The sequence below is a fragment of the Micrasema longulum genome, unplaced genomic scaffold (genome assembly GCF_059751315.1).
Source record: "Micrasema longulum isolate JH-2025_06_02 unplaced genomic scaffold, ASM5975131v1 h1tg000086l, whole genome shotgun sequence".
NCBI classification, from domain to species: Eukaryota; Metazoa; Arthropoda; class Insecta; order Trichoptera; family Brachycentridae; genus Micrasema; species Micrasema longulum.
Window position 1 is genome coordinate 529,534 of NW_028277292.1, and position 18,079 is coordinate 547,612.

The following is an 18,079-nucleotide window of genomic DNA, read 5'->3' on the forward strand; positions in this document are numbered from 1 at the left end:
CCCCGCCGTAATACAATTACCCCCTCTACTATCCTTATCGACACCCACTAATCCGTTCACTGATTCTTTTATACATTCTGTATGTTTTGTTATTAAATAACCCGGAAGAGGGCAACTTGTAGTTGCCGAAACTATACGGTTGTGTAGATGAACCAAGTGGTTTATAAAGTTATTTTATTTATCACTCAAAAATATTAAAAATAAATTTCCTCTACTCAAAATATTATATTCTTCAAGTTGTTCGTGAAATTTTACCGACCAATCCAGGTTGACTTAAATTGATAAATGTTTTTTTTTTAATTATTCATTCCAAATGTAATACGTCATAAAACAAAAACTTATTTATTTAATTGAATTATTAAATTAATTGTTTTTATTCTTTATGACGTTTTTTTTAAAAAAAAGAGATATTTTAAAAATTATATTATAAATTTATTTTTAAACAAACTCGTACATTTAAACAAAATTCAACATAAAATCCGACATGAGCGATAAAAATCCACACGGCATGATAAAATTGTATAAAGTATATGGTTTTTTGTATTGATTCATAATGTTTTGTTCTTATTTTTATTAACACTAGTGCAGCACAAAATAACTATTATTTCTTTAAAAAAACTAATTTTAATCAATTACCTTAATGATGAAAATGTGTAGAAAATATAAAAATATTCAAAATAAATTAATCAGAATGAAACCCACTACATTCTAATATCCATGCTGTATTTATTAATTACATTAATTAAATGTTTTTGTAAATCTTTTAGTTTATGTACAAAAAAAAAACGTGTGTAATTATAAAACAAAGGCCTCACTTAACACGAGCGTCTTGCTCCAAAAGAGAGGCAAAAAAGTTAAACTTTAAATTATGATATGTATTTAACAATGTTTTGAGTTTCTCAAATTTTTTGTAGACAAGAACTGGATTCAACCCTCTAGGAAGCTGTTAATATTTACATAGAACAACAGAGTCGGGTAACATTTTAGTGAAAGGAATATAGAAGTTTAGGCATCAACAGGGCTTATGATCTGTCATTGGCTGGTTTAAGTGACCACTTTACACACTGTGTAACATTCACCACTCTGCCTATATTTGAACATCCATATTCCTTCAATTCTTCCATCTGTTAAATAAAGGCAGAATGGTTTTGGACATTTTTATTTTTATAAAACAAGAATATCAAAAATTTATCGATAAAAATGAAACAAAACATCTGTTACAAATAAAAATATTTATCTATAACATAATAATACACATGATGAAAGTTTCAGCTTATTTACTTCACCTTAAAAAAATGCAACATTTTTAAGAATTGTAGGAATATTTATGTTCAAATATAGGCAAAATGGTGAATGTAACACAGTGTGTAAAGTGGCCACCCAAAGCCAATGACAGATCATAATTTCCGTTGATGCCTAAACTTCTATATTCCTTTTTCTAAAATGAAATCCATCTCTGTTGCAATATGTGTCTTACTTTCATCTACTAGATATTCAATATTCAAAACTTGCATTAAAAAAAAATATATATATATGTAACATAAAAATAAACACAATAACTCGTAGACTAGACAATTTTCTTTCGAATGGACCTTCGAATCAACGTTTTCTTAATCTTTGGTGTTCATTTTCATATATTAAAAAAAAACGGACGCAACTTAAGTTAACACCTAATATTTCTGTAGACAGGTTTATTTTTTTAAAAATAATAAATATTGGCGTTTCAATGATTAAATCAAACGTTTCAGGTATGGTGCTTTTTTCTTTTATTCGCAAATAACCGTGTTAGAAAATAGGAAATAGGTTGTGGTAGAGCGGGTTTCGACCCTCAGACGGAATCCCCGATTTTAGGCACGGGACTACAACCCTAGTGTCGTGAACTCATGACTCAATGGTCCAAGATTCACACCCCACTCTACCAAAACTTGATTTCCGTTTTCTAATAGTGAGTTATTTATAACTCGTTGAAAATGCTTGATTTTTTAAAAATATTTGGGTAAATCGTGAGAACGCAGAGATTTCTTTGAAAAAAAACAAATGAATATGAATTAAAAAAATATTTTTATACATAGAATTGAAAATAGTCCAGAAACCGCATACGCGCATCAAACAGAAGGCGACTAAACTACTCTTAAACAAGTAGTTTTACGTTTTGACCCATTAGTTTCTTTGTAGACGTCGCTCAGTACGCAACTCCCGATTTGAATTCAGCCATGCCGTGTTGTGCCGTTTTAAGGTGTAGAAATGTTGCTGGGATCAACAAGAAAGGTGATAGGATCACATTTCATGTGTAAGTAGCAAATGCATGTGTAAGTAGCAAATGCATAACTCAAAAAATAAAAAAATATTTTTCCACCTGTCAGATTGTCAAAGAAAACAAAATGGACATTTTGTTAGTATTGCCAGGGTAGTCAATTTTTTAACGCTACTTTTTGTCAAAAAGACATTAGTATTGATTGATTTAGTGGAATTTTGGCTTCCCTGCTGATGAAAGAAGGAAAACGGAGTGGATAAAAATAATACAAAGAGTACGGCGGGATGGGTTTTAGAAACCAACAAAGTGAAGCATAATTTTCTTGATGCATTTTGAGGAAGAAATGTTTTTATGACACAAAAGAACATTTATCTAAATGTAAAACTTTAATGATTAGTTCTGTTTCTAAAAGGAAAGATTACAAAAAGTTTACTCAACAAAGGGGAAATTTAAACTATTGGGTAGAACGGTTTATTACGTCTTATTAAAAAGGTATTAGTTTTAGGAATGAGGAAATTTCTAAAAAAAATGATTAAAGTCTTCATTTAAAAAAATCGTTGATGTCTTTCCCTCAAAAAGAGTTAAAATGGCTTTCTTTTGGACAAGGCATAAACTTTCAATTTCTTTCTCTTTTATACAACATTCTTCTATCTATCTGAGAATTTAGTTTACCTTTCCAATGATGGACTAGCACTTTGCTCATCTAATGAGAGAACTAACGAAAATTGGACCTCTCGGATTAAACAACGCCGTGGTGGACATTTGACCGACATTATCTTTAAAACATCGAATACTTTTTGACATTACATAACAATATCCGTTTTATGTAAAATAAAATTTGTTTTATTTGTTAAGTTCGAAGTTCATTAATTCCAATATTTGAGTTTGTCCTAATATTTTCAGGCGTTGCCTAGTATGTGAAATAATTCAGCCAGCTGAATTTCTTCACAACAATAAAGGTTTCAGCTATTTAACTTCAATGACATCAACAATTGGAAGAATTGAAGAAATAAGGATGTTCAAACATAGGAAAAATGGTGAATGTTACACAGTGTGTAAAGTGGCAACTTAAACCACCCAATGACATGTCATAAGCCCTGTTAATGCCTAGACTTCCATTTTCCCTTATTTAAGGTATTCTCCATCCCTTTTGTGATTTGTTCATTAATTCAATTACTATTATCAAATGCCCTTTTACTTATCTACTCTGTTCTGTCAATCAAAGTTTCCGCGTGTGCATTAAGATTTAAGAGAATTTAAAAAGTTGATATTTTTAAAAATTATAATTATCTTACATTTGTTTTATGGTTATATTTTTCACGGTCTGGGACCATTACGCGGCGACTTCAAGCATGCGCGCGGCGAAAGTGAGGCAAAGTGGGGGGATTTTTGAATACAGTCCGATGTATTCAAATATGATTCTACGCTCCTTCTGAACTATTCTTAATTCTATGCTCGTATATTATACTTTTGTTAATATTAGAACCAACATTGCACATGAAAACTGTTACAACCGATTTATTTTATGTTCCCAGCCGTGTCACTAGACGTTGAAATTTACTATTGATCAAATCTTCTAAGAGAACTTTTGTCTTTATGCCCCAGTGTCCAGAATCTTTTGATTAGTCGATTCGTCACACAACTTGGAGCCCTTTGGAATGGATGCTACGGTTTTCGAAGATCTTTTCGCCACTAACACGGTGTAGGATGAAGAAGGATTGGCATGGCTTAGCTCGAAGTCTTATGTGTGTATGGTGTATTTCAAATGTAATTTACATCATTATTATTGTCCTTTCTTTATTTTTCTACGTGTATTTTATATTCAGTTGGTTAAGTTTCTTGTATTAATATGTTACTTGACGTACGTGTTGCAATTGTCTTGCGCAATAAATATAATTGATAAATAAGTTAAAAAATAAATGAGCATTTATTAACAAGTACAGCTTTCTTTCTTGTCCTACTCATAAACAATTTACACTTTTCGCTTAGTGCATTTTAAAAGTCCGCTGACGATTTTGTACTCAGGCAACGTTACCGTTTAGTAGCAATTTTATTTACATTGAGTGGGTTGTTTTATTCCACATATATATATTTACATAATATTCACGAATCCCACACTAATAATACATTTTTGCAATTTCCTTAGGCAAAGAGCAAAGTTCGAGTATCTACATGTACTTTAAGTACATTATAAATACGTAACATTTATAACTATTGCATACATTTCTTTTTTGTTGTTTTGAATATTTCGCTTTCAGAAGGGATGTCGCTAAAACAAGAATAATTATTTATAGCATAATAAATGCCCGTTTGAGAGCAAATAAGGCGTCCTTGGAATATTCGCTTTTCCCTTTAGAAACACGTGGCCTACGAGGAGATAAAAGGGGGCGTGCGGTGAAAGAAGAGTTCGGAGAGAGGAAAGAAATCTAGCCTAAAAACAGCCGAAATTTAACCTGAGAGAGATATTTATTCGGAGCCAACACGTACATGTACAAGACGGAGGGCTAAAGAGTCCAAAAGGGAGCGCTATGTACTCGACGTTTATATTCTAATGTGACAAACAATTTGGTTCTTTTATCTCGGAGCTTTTGGGGACAGAAACGGTAAGGTCTACTTTCAGAAGAGCGGATGTTTAAATGGGGAGTGGGGTTATTGGGCATGCGCAGATCAATCGCTTTTTTGGTCCTCAAGAGCGTAAACACGCGCTTCCTTAAAATTCCGAACTTGATGTAATTTTTTTCCTTTATCCCTTTTCTCCGGAATGTCAGAGATATCAAGCACCAGAGGAAATGTTGCTAGGTAACAGATGGAAATTTACTGCGTAAATCGAATATAAATAATGCTTCAGAAAGTAGATAGATAATGCGTCGTAAAGAAATATTGAAATCAAAAATATTATTTCACATCACTGCAGTAAGACTTATTTATAATGGAAATTTTAATGTTTATGCCCACACAATTTTTAAATCTAACGCATATTATTTACAGACGTTTAATTATTAGCTTAGGCTGTTCAATAAAATGCAAAAATCATTGTTAAAAGGATCATTGTTATGCATAATATTTTTTTTAATAAAATAACTTTGTTTTATGAACCAATTTATTTAGCGATGAAATAACTCTGAAAAGAGCAACGCGTTTTTGCTGAAACTATTCGGTTATGTAAACTAAGTAAGTGGTTCATAAAACAAAGTTATTTTATTTCTCGAAAACATTATACAAAAATAAATTGATAAAAAAAAATTAAAAAATGTTTTGATATACATAGGTAATAGGTATACAAATGCGAGACTGAATTTATTATATAATATAAATCGTCATCAAATGCCTAAAGTGGGGTTTTCGGAATTAGGAGTTTCATCAAAGACCGTATTAAATTAAAAACCTGTATATTAAAAAAAAATAATGGATACAACAAAAATGCATAAAAAAAACATAAAAATTGAAAACAAACGATTATAAAATGTTTTTTATACGCATGTAAGTAGTGTTTTGAACACCACATTCAATAAACATATTAAGAAACAATCCTAACATATCGCATCAAATTCGCAACGCGTCGCTTATAAGTTTATACATACTTCACTGAAATTCTGAAAAACTGCAAAAAAACGCTTATAATACTATTTAAAAAAGCAAATTGTGACTTACAAGTAAAGTGGTTGACGCTTTTTAATCACTTATGCTCACATTTCAAGGCGGAATAGTCTGCTTTTAGGTTTAAAGTAGTACACCAAGCATACCTGTAACAAAAAAACGCTATTAGACCAAAACTTTGCAAAAGTATTTATTTATAAATGACTTTTGAAAAATAAGAAAAAGCATGGTGAAATGTTTTAAGGGGAATTTTTTATGGAACACAAAACCTAATTTATTAATCAATCGACTTTAATAATAATAAGTTTAAATTGTTATTCAAAAATAATTTTGAAGAGGGGATTTTTATTCAAAATTATATACATGTATTGCATTTTTGCATACATGGAATGATGTTTAAGAGATCAAAAGTTAAATACAGTTTTTACATACAAAGATGTGGACGTATTCAAAATATTTTGAAATATGTTTAAGTAATTATTTAAAATACTGAAGTATTATAAATAACATTATGAAGAGAATGCTCCACAGAACGTTTGTTTTTTGTAAATTTATAAAGATAATTTTAAGTTGCCAGAATTACACTCGCCATGCGCTTTATAGCTGCGCGACGATTGTAAATCTAGCTTTAATATGTAAATGTTATCAAATACCTAAAGTCCAACCGTGCATGCGATATGTAGCTGCAAGACGTGCTGGGATATTTATTTACTGTACAGCGCTTTTGAGGTGATTTTCACAAAATGGCTCTGTATAAATTATCCAACTATAATAAAAATAATAATAATCTTCATGGAAATGAGAGTCTTTGGTAGTAATCACTTTTTTTTCTATTTCAAATTACACATATTTTCGAATTTTTTTTTTTACATAAAATTACTTACAAAATTATTGCTTAGGTGCATATTTTTTAAATGTAGAATTTATATTATTTGCTATCAATTGTATTTTTTTTAGATTTCACAACTCTCTTATGTATTAAATATATCTAATTATATATACTGAACCTTTGTTGTTAATCTCTGTCAATATTTTAATAATGTATGTAATTAATCCTAACAATTCCCTTAAGGAGTAAATTAATGAATTGAACTAAAAAAAATTGACGAAATAATACAATTTCAGTTTTTTGCTTTCGGTCCAAAATTCAGATAAATTATTACGTTGCATCGGTAAACATTTCAAATGTAGTTTTTTTTTTTGTTTTCTTGCATTAAATATCATCGAACGTCTGTTTACGCAATAAAAATATTTATATTGTTGGAATCCAGTTTACAGATAAGTTTATTTTATTATTTATTAAAGACTAGAGCGGCAGAGAGGAGACAACCGAGGAAGATAAATGGGATTGAGAAAAAGAAAATATAATGGCACGAGGAAAGGAATTCAAACAATAAACTTTTTCATGAAACTAGGCAGTAAAAGGTTGTGAAAAGCTAAGCGAAATTAAATACGTACTTTTCAAACATCCTAGTTGTAGATACCATTCATGAAGTTCATTAAAAAGCTACAAAAATAAATGCACCTTTTACAAATAAACATAACAAACAACAATGTTTTGAGCATGTCCAAATGATTGTAGACCGGTAGGATTTCGTCACTAAGGAGTTATTTAGATATAAATTTGTTGCAACAGGGAGGGAAAACATTTTTTAGAAGAAAATAAGGAAGTCTAGGCACTTACAAGGTGTATGACCTTTCATTGGCTTGTTTAAGTGGCCACTTTGCACACTGTATTAACATTCAAAATGTTGCAATGAATTAAGAAACATTTTAACATTTATTTATTCAGAAACACTTTGTAAAAAGGTGCTAAGGATACAATAATTCTATACTTAAGAGAATAAAACACAGAAGACCACTTTTTCCCATTTTGAAGTTAAAAATGTAGAAATTATCGCAAAAACCATTTTATAAGTTAATAAAAGACCATTTTCATCTATAAATTCTGTTTTGAGTTTAAATAAAAATCTAAACTAAACTTTCTTTAAATGCCAAAAAACTTCATTAGTTCCAGATACACTATTTTAATATGTACTATTATAATATAAAAAAATCATTATTTTACATTGAGAGTTCATAATAATATTGAGATTATTTGTGCTATAGATCGTGATATTGGGTATAAATGAACCAGATTAAATAGACGTTGAAGACATTAAAATATTAAATATAGATGTTGTTTTATTATCAACTGGATTCCCGCCAGTCGCAAGAAAAAAATCTAAGATTCGTTTATGTGTTGTGGTTTTTTCCAACTTTATTCATAACTTGTTCATTATTACGTTTTGTACCTTCTAAGATATTTTTTTAAAACTGTATTTTTTCTTATCCTTTAAATTAATTTTATTTGACTAATTATTTTTATTTAATTTATTGATTATTTAGTTCAGTATTTTTACTTTATTATTTATTTGCAACTTCTATATTCCTAACATTTCTCAATTTTTAAATTGTTTTTATTTTGATACCCATAATGTACTTAAAACAGCGTACATCTCTGTGTAAAATGTATGTGAACTCTTTTTACAATTTTAGTTTCTATGATTTCTTATTTTCTGAATGCAAAACACGTAAAAGATGTTATTTTTTTTCTCAAATAACTTCCTTCAATATCATTTCTTTCAAACATTTACGCTTTTTATTCGTCATGACTCGATTTTACGCTTTAAATGGCTAAAAACCAAGCGGTTTACACCAATTAAATACCAACGTATAAATACAAAAATAAACACAATAGTATTCCTTTTAACCCCATTTGGCTGCGTCATGATTTGTAGGTACTAGATATATTTTATTTAAAAGTTCATTGCTTTATCAGTATTTTGAGATTGTCTAAATCTCAGAGTAATAATGCGCACCTAGAGAGGAGCCCAAACGTAGGAAATACATTCTATGACTATTGGGTATTAAGTTAGCTACAGTTCGCAGCAAAACAATGAGCCGTACTCAGGTCGAGAATCGCCAAATGGATATTTTTTTTATTTTTTTTTTTATATAAAATAAATATTTGCGTTCTTATAATTTACCCAAATATTTCATTTTGAGGGCCATTTTCAACGAGTTGTAAATAACTCACTATTAGAAAATGGAATCGAGTTGGGGTAGAGTAGGATTCAAACCACGGACCTTTGGTCCGTGAGTCCAAGACACTAGCCACGGGACCACAACCCGATATTATATTAATTTGCATTGTAAATATTTTTAATATTTACCTATGTATTTATTATTGCAGGGTTATTTCAATTTATTTTTCTATTATTCGCGTATATTTATTTTATGAAACTAAAAAAACATGTGTGTGTTTATTTTTTTATTTTTTTGTGTATTTTATTCATCATATACTTATGTTACATTTATTAAGACATATATCCCAACTCCGTGGAACCGAAGTCCTGTGTTCGATTTGTTTGTTTGTCCGTCACATCTTCGAAACGGCGAGTTGTAGCGGTCTGAAATTTGGACACGTCATTTAAGATGCGGTTTCAAGGTTAATATTGCTATTTTTGAGTATAAAAACTCGATAAAAACTCAAACTTAATATGGATGCCTAGTGCGGCCCCGACATATTGCCCGTAATCAACTGTCATTGTCAACAGTAAACATACTTTAATTCACAAATTTATCTCCTAAATTGAGAAAAAATAGTATGTGAAGTAAAAAATGTTGATTTAAGGAAAGTTTTTAAGCAACATAATACACACGTCAGGACAATAAATGTCAAAAATCAATGTAAATCATAGGAAAATATTCGAAATCAATTACCTGTGAAAACTGACTCCTTTAACACATTTGACGCTCCTACTGCTGCAACCAAACATACTGCAATTCACCATAGTCGATTTTCATTAATTATAACGTAAATATCCAAGTTATTTACAAACAAAGCGAAACACATCGGCAAAAGCATCCGATCGAACCGTTATGTTTATGTTGTCAAACAAAACAATGGCCACCAATTGGTTGCCAACTAACAAACCAACATCGCTTGCGTTCTATGAAACATAGTGACAGGGCTTCTCTATAGGTTCACGCATTATTACTCTGAGGTCTAAATGCTCATAGACAAATATTTAAATTTACCCCGTAGGGAGTTATTTAGATTAACATATTACAACAGAGATGGAGAACATTTTAGAGAAGGAAATTTGGACGTCTAGGCACGTACAGGGCGTATGACATGTCACTGGCTGGTTGCTTCTCTATCTCAACTTAAAATATTGATCATTAAACTAACTGGTCAAAAAAAACGTACAAAAATTGTAAAAAGTTTTCAGTTTTTGCCTGGGGTGAAATAATTCAGTCAGATGAATCTCACCCGCATTAATAAAGGTTTTAGATCAATACCGTGACAAAAATAATACGAATTGTTTATTATCCCGCGGGGTTATATTGAAACCGGATACATTGTTAGCTGTATTCGCTAATTACAGGAGAGAAACCCTGACAAGCCTTTCATTAAACAAGGAACGTATTTTTCTTTTGTCACATTTATCAGAAATGAGCTTCGTTGTAATCCGAGTTAATTTTTTTTATTCAGTTTAATATATAACAATAATCAAAGCACATTACAATTTAATGACATTACATAAGCATAACATTTTGTTTTTTTTATTAATGTTGTTCGTTCCTCTACAAAAAAGGGACAAATATCTGGTGCTTGAAAAGGGACTCACCCTGAATTATTGATATGAGTATAATAAGCGTTTACATAATAAAAATATAAAACATAGTCATAATTCATAAGTCATTTATATATTATGTAGTTGCTTCTTTTGCAAAGTGTTCCATTAATTTAATTTAAAATTTAATTGCTTTATTTATAAAGGGAGGCTATAAAAGTTTTTTATGCCTAAATGTCAGCTCAAATCCTAATAATAAGGAAGTAACCTCAAAACCAAAAGTTAATGTGGTTCATACAAATTTATAAATAAGTAAAAATTATGTTATTATTATATTTAGGTAAAAGGGGAGAATATGTTTCCTATTTTGGTTTTTTGATATTTTTACTGTCCATTATACGGAAATGAAATTATTGATGACAACATAAAGGCATTTGCGGAAGTACAATTTTTATTCCAGATATTGTTACGTATCTCTTGTCACGTTGAAAGGAGAGAAATATCAACAGTTTCTCGATTCCTTTTGATACAAGGACGTTTCGAATTTCTTTGACATACTTCATTTCCGAAGATCATACAAAGCTTAGAACTCCTTCGAAGCAACACATCCGGTGGAAATTTGTCGAGCGCAAGTAAAGTACTCGGGAACAGTTTTCTGTTGGGAAACCGTTCCCTGCAAGTGTGATAGAATTATTTGCTACACAATTTTCTATCCTAGCTTTAACGCAGTGAAGAATAAACTTCAAGTAAGTCATCAAATTCAAACTGAAGAAATTCATTCTACTCGAACAAGAAAGAAATATTTGTTTTAACGTAATGTTTCTATCGTCACCATCATCATTGATACACAAAATGAAGCGTATCTCAATCAGCATACACATCAAGGTAAGGTGATCATTCTTACTGCGATTCGTGTGCCTTAGTCTAGTTTGTATGAAAGATACAAAACAATAGCTCGTTATAGGAGGCTGCTGTCTATTCTCGGACTTAGTTAATAATAAAATCAAACCACCTTCAATCTAATATTCTTCTCTAGCATTAACTCACAAAACTGAAACGTTTGGTGTTTTGAGTTTTGTGAGGGGGCCGGAATTCACACCTTTATATTTAGGAGAAAACTAAATGGTAAAATTACATTATGTCTATTAGTCATAAGTTCATTAAACCGTTTTACAAACAACAATGAAGATAAAATAATATTCTCTATTTTGTAACAAAGGTTATGTTGATTGAGCACAAATTACATGGCAACCGGTGTATATAAACCACATGAGTGCCGCGGAGGCTCGAAATTAATTGCATTGTTGAGGCTCCTAAAAAGCCTTTGACATCCCTTTGAAGCACCCATAATAATCACTGCATTATATGATGTAATAATGACAGCTCACCTCTATGAAAACATGTTTCGATTGATAACGGATTTTGTATAACATTAACTAAACTTGTATGCACTTAATTTATATCAACATCAATATGACTAAACGTTTGTAGACAAATAAAGCATTATGCCCCTAGGGTGTTAGATAAATACCAAAATTGAGAGATATTACAACAGACATTGAAAATGTTTTTTGAGAAAAAATATTAAAAAACCTTCATTTAAACAAGCCAATGCCTTCATATTTGGGTTTATACCCGAGTGCTCTTTTCAATTTTTTAATTTTACATTAATTGATAAGGTTGGTGACAGCTTTCCTCGTAAAAATTACTAGTGAATGATATCATTTATACTAACCACACATTCATACTCCACCTACATACATGCACAATCATAAACAAATACACTAACACACCCTTACAAAAGATATAAACACATTTTTTTGCACAATCGCGCACTCAAAATGTTCATATAATTTATATATTTACGTTGCCTTAAATGTTATACCTCGTAAAATGCAACTAAAATACATAATGCATTTATAAAATATTTCTAAGCCTAATAAATATGTATATAAGCTCTATAACTTTTTTAACATCGTAGCAATTTGAGATTTCAGTTTCATGGTTTTGTCTATTACAATCCCAATATATTTTATCTGGTTACATCTTTTAAATATTGTACATGATTAGATAATTTAGTTTGCTTTCAACATATTATATTATAATTGATCCATAAGTATTTTAGTCTTTTTGCGAAAAGTTTTCTTTATTTTGTAAAACATGCAGAATGGCTTTATGGGGTGGTCTACTTGATGTCAACGCGGTTGTTCCATTTCGATTGTCGATCAAGTGAACGTAAGTAAATCCTAAGTATATTGTGCTGCCTGTGAGAGTCATTCCGTTTATTTTACTGGTCATTTGGTGGTTTTACGACTTGTTTTCAAAGTGTGTAACAATACATTTTCTGCTTGTGTGTTATGCATGGAGGGGCCAAGTGGCCATGCGGGACGATGCGGTGAGAGGAATAAAAGAGATAGCTTTGGATCCCAGCAGATAAGTTAAAGGAATCTCCTCTGTTCCGGATCGATCCTGTTGAGCTGACTGGAGGCGGAGAGATAGCTCTGGGACACATCATTTTTCTCAATTAATTCGGAGATTACGCGAAGATGTGGTGGCAGAAGCGGTATGCGGATGGTGTGGATGCGGTTGTCTTGACGAAACGATGGTTGATTCATTACTAAGAAGGTATCTTGTGCTAGAAATACCATATTGTAAAACGAGGCTAGCACAGACACATGCAAATTTTATAGGCCCAAAAATTATAAATTCATTCTTTACTAATAATGTTTTGTTAATCCTAAACTTTTCAAATTTTCCTTTTATTAAAAAAACACGAACTACTCTGGACAAACTAAAGATATTAACTATTGTTTCCCTTAATATATTTTGTCGACCTATTATAATAAGAAATACTTTTATGTTTTTTTTATTTTCAACTTATTAAAAAATAAAAAAGTACCTCCTAATCTATTACAGAATACATTCCTTTTCTCTTTCATATATTATAAGCAAAAAATTATAAACATTTTTTGTATACCTACTCACAATCGGGCCATACCTATGTGGGATTTTTCGATTTTCGACTTTTTTACTATAAATATATGTGTTTTATTCCTTTTTAATTATATTTTTATGAATACTCTGTTTTAACTCTTATGTATACAGTAGCCAGAAATTAAAATGCACGCAACGATCCATGGAAAGACAGATGCTCGGTGTATGTCTAAGAGACAAAATCAGAAATGAAGAAATAAGGCGCCGAACCGGAGTCGTGGATATCATGGATCATGCAGCGAAATTGAAATGGGAGTTGGCAGGACACTTGGCGGGGCAAAATGATGGCAGGTGGACACCCAGAATAATAAAGTGGAGACCGTGGATAAACAAAATAGTGTTGGATGGCCACAGAAAAGATGGGTCGACGACATTGCCTCTATTGCCGGTAAAACGTGGATGATGAAAGCGGGTGATAGGAAGAAATGGAGACGTTTAGAAGAGGCCTTTATCCAGCAGTGGAGATAATAAGGCTGCAGAAGAAGAAGAAGAACGCATTTTATTTATATAAAAAATAATTAATAATCAACGATTTTCTTAGTTAATCCAAATCGTTGTTGACAAATACACGAATTAAACCACGAAATTTCTAAAGAGGTGAGAAAATATGTATGTTTAAACAACGGTAGAATGGGTAAGCATAAACCAGCCACTGGTAGGTCGTAAAAGGTTAAAAAAAGTTAAACATTTAAAATGTGGTCGAACAGGTTAATCTGCTGTATCTTACGGGCAGTATTGAATATAATATAAAAAGTTCGATAACTACTGTTAAAATAAAAAATACTACATATTCCGTGGATAAGCGGAAAGAAAGATAAAGGGCAGACTGGGAATGGGGCGTAAAAGAACATCATGGTCCAGGAATCTTCGGCATTGGTTTGGAATACCAGATGCAGTAATGCTAATCAGAATGGCTCGGAATCACGGAGAGTTTCAATTTATAGTCGCCTACCTTCGATAGGAGCGGCAGGAGAAGAAGAAGAAGATAGGTGGTAAACCCTGTTAACACCCTGACTTCCAGATTCCCTTCTCAAAGAGGTTTTACCTGTTTTTTTTCAATGTATGAGCAGATTTTTTTTTGAATAAATGCAAACATATCTTTAAGATCTGGAGTCAGTGATTGAATCATTAAACAATAAAAAACATTGATATCCAAAAAGTATTTCATGGTCAATGATTTCCATGAAGATCAAATGAATGACAGATTTCTTAACAGGAATGGAGAACCTTTTTGAAATAAAAATAATTCTTAATTTGTTGCAACAGAGAGAAAAAACATTTTTAAGAAAGAAATATGGAAGTCTATGCATTTACAGGGCTTACGACTTGTCATTTGCTGGTTAAAGTGACCACTTCACTCTTCATTCAAATATTTTTTCCGAAAATAAGTACCTACCTCGGTTGGTCTAATAAAATGAATATAGTTGAGTGAGTTAACCGCATCAATAGGTAAATAAATGACGAATTGTAGGTAAACGTATAGTGTATATAAAAGCATTCGAGTTAACTAAGGCTTTGAGACACCTGAAGGTCATCAGCATGAAATTACAATAATCCGAGAGGAATGGTTGTTATCAATATCGAGATATTGTTTAGTGCAAAGATATTTACACAATTTGATCAGAATATAATAATATTATCCATTTATAGACTACTGGGTTTATCCATGACAAGTATATTTAGCCAGGTGTTAGTTTAACAACATTTTGAGTATATCCAAATCCTTGCAGACAAGTATTGGATTTCACCTCTTAGGTAGTTTGTCACGCTCGATAGATATTTCAACAAAATTAAGACCTTTTTTGATAAGGTAATATGGAAGTAAAATCGAACTCGAGGCACAATAGGAAATGTTTCACAGAAAGCAAAGTGACCACTTAAATCAACCAATGACTGTTAATTAGTTCGATTAATATATCCGATATTCAATTCTAAAAAATAATGTTCTCCTTATTTGTTAAGATCTGTTTATTTTTAATGTTAATAATATCAAGAACGTAAGAAAAAAATATTTAATTAGGTATTCGTAAATTAATCATTTCAATCCTTTGAAATATTCAGTAATTCAATTATGAATAAACAGTTGTTAAAAACGGATAAAACTCCATTAAACAGCAAATTTAATACTTTAAGATTTTATTTTATTCAATATATTGTGTGATTTTATTCCTCGGTTCGCGGAGTACCTATTACCTCCTAAGTATAATATGGTCATTCAATTAGACAAAAAGCGCCCAAGGTAATATCATAATGACACGACATTATCTACGTTGCACTACGAATGCATTTAACAATGCTAGCAATGATTACTACGATTCACGAGAACAATTATAAAAATGGCGCCTGTAAATATGATTTATTTGAAGAATAATTTGAATTTTCTCGAAACAAATCGGTATTTTTTTAACGCGGAATTCATCGGGTGTTTCATTTTTATTACATACTGATTTTATTTTTATTAGGTTTTCATTCCATTTGATGTGTAAAAAATTATGCCAAGTTCCGCATACATAATACACATCAAAATTTAACATATTTTGTGAATAGTTATGTGGTCGGAGCTTCACTCCATTACATTAGTTTGATATTATTTGTATAAGGGTCATTCCACATTTCACAAATTTTCAGTCTAAAAAATGTTTCTTTCATGTTAACTATTTAATATAGTAAAACTGGGGCAAACCGACAGGGAATACAAATGTACCTTTTTCATCCTATTACTTTAGAATAAATCTGCACTAAACTTAAATAAACGCAGATTTTGTTGGCACTGTAATTGAATTTTAAATTACGTTTAATCATTTTTTAAATCATGATTTTTGAATGTGTTAAAAACTAAACTTTATATAAAGAATACAAACAAATGAATTAGTCATAAAATTGAACGAAATTATTTGATTTTGCAACAAATTTAAAAGCAAAGATATTTCTTATTTATTTTAGCTATCGGACTTTGGAATTATTCTTAACGTACAGTCCAATATGGCAGCCCTCTGATTCTGACCAGATTTCCTCTGAACTAAGAAATTTCCGCTGCCTCAGATGCAGCAATATCCGCGGAACTTCAAACTTCACCCCTAATGCACTATTTTATTCTCAACAGCATTTCGGGGTCTAGAATTTAGTTGCTTTAACTCTTAAAAGGCTGTGGTAAAATCCCTTTGCGCCCGGTGATGTAATATCGTGTTACCACAAGCACAATACGAAATATTCTAAAGCTCAGACGTTAGAAAAAAAAACATGAAAACAGAGAGTTTAAAAATTCTTGTTACATAATATTTAAAAAATACATATAATTTAGCCCCGTTACAGCAAAAATAATTAAAATCATAAATTAGCCACTCATAATTCACGCGTGCGTCTTCCATCACCGTCAACAACTGACTGAATTCGTTTCACACGACACCGCCTACGGCGGCTACAGAACAGTGTCTCTGTCTTTATTGTTATGTGTTATATATTCGTGCTCTCTCTAATACCGATGTATTGCTGTATTTGCGGACATCATTTTTCGGGTAGTAAGGTTAAATATTTTTTTATATTCAAATCCAGCATAGTTATACAAATTTTAGATTCCAAACCCAGTTTGAAAATGTCCATTTGAAGATTTAAAAAATACAACTTGATCATTTAAAAAAATAAGAGAGATATATCAAGTCTTGTATCGTGTGTCGACTAGTGTGACATCACATCCACTCAAGAGTTAATTAAATTGGATCTGTGGCCTGTGAAAAAGTTCAGTCTGTAAATCGGTGGCAATTTATTCGTAAAAACAAGCGGATTAAATATAAAAACAAACGTAGGTAATTGACAACTTCAAATGTTTTTTTTAACGAACTCATAAGCTTCTTTGAAGGGTAAGTTTGTTTCTTTTTCCTATCCGTTTTCACGCTAGAAGAAAATCACGTTTTTAGAAAAGTTAAAAATAACCTTCTAGCTACTTTATATTTGTAATGCGGCAAATTGCAAGACTTTGATAGGTACACCAAATACAGCGTTTCTTGATAAAAAAAAAATAACATGAAAGCAAGAATCATACTTCCGCTTTATATGCGAACTGGGAAAATATAAAAATATTTCGATAAAAGATACACATTTTGAATAAAATTTTCAAGTGTTGTCATGTGTATCTTTTGATAATCGGTACGATCGGTCTATTGTACATTATAGTTTAAAAATGTACGGTGTTCGAAGTCTAATGTATTACAAGAAAGCATTAAATGTATCGACAATAATTCTTCTTGCATGCTAAATCATATGTATATATGTATGTATGATATATGAGTAAATAATATAGTTTTGCATCTTGCGCTTGATAACATAAATAAAACTAGCAAAAATAACCACTTTGACACTCGTATAACTTTAAAAGGTATTTGTAGTTTTAATCAATAAATAATGTGGCCTTTACTATCATGTAAAATCCTTTGTGATTTATAAAATTAAAATATGAAAAACACTTCTTGCACAATATCAGTATTTTCATCGAGTCTGTGTTATATCAATTGTATATATATTTATGTTTTCATTATTTTAATACATGTAAAATCGTTACCAAATACATGGTCTTATTTTCAGCTTTTCATAAATTGCTCTCTATTTTATTGCCCCA

The 18,079-nt window shown here is 30.8% G+C and overlaps 1 protein-coding gene across 3 annotated transcripts in view; it reads right to left on the minus strand.

Moving 5' to 3' along the window:
• The window catches only part of LOC148284824 (Krueppel-like factor 7), a 325,790-nt gene that overhangs the window by 108,947 nt on the left and 198,764 nt on the right, over positions 1-18,079 (minus strand). The window contains exon 2 of one of the 3 annotated variants that reach the window (XM_088234225.1): positions 5,906-5,997. The exons of the other annotated variants lie outside the window; for them this stretch is intronic. The gene's annotated coding sequence lies outside the window, so the exon portion shown is untranslated. The remainder of the gene's footprint in view (positions 1-5,905; positions 5,998-18,079) is intronic. 3 annotated transcript variants of the gene reach the window in all.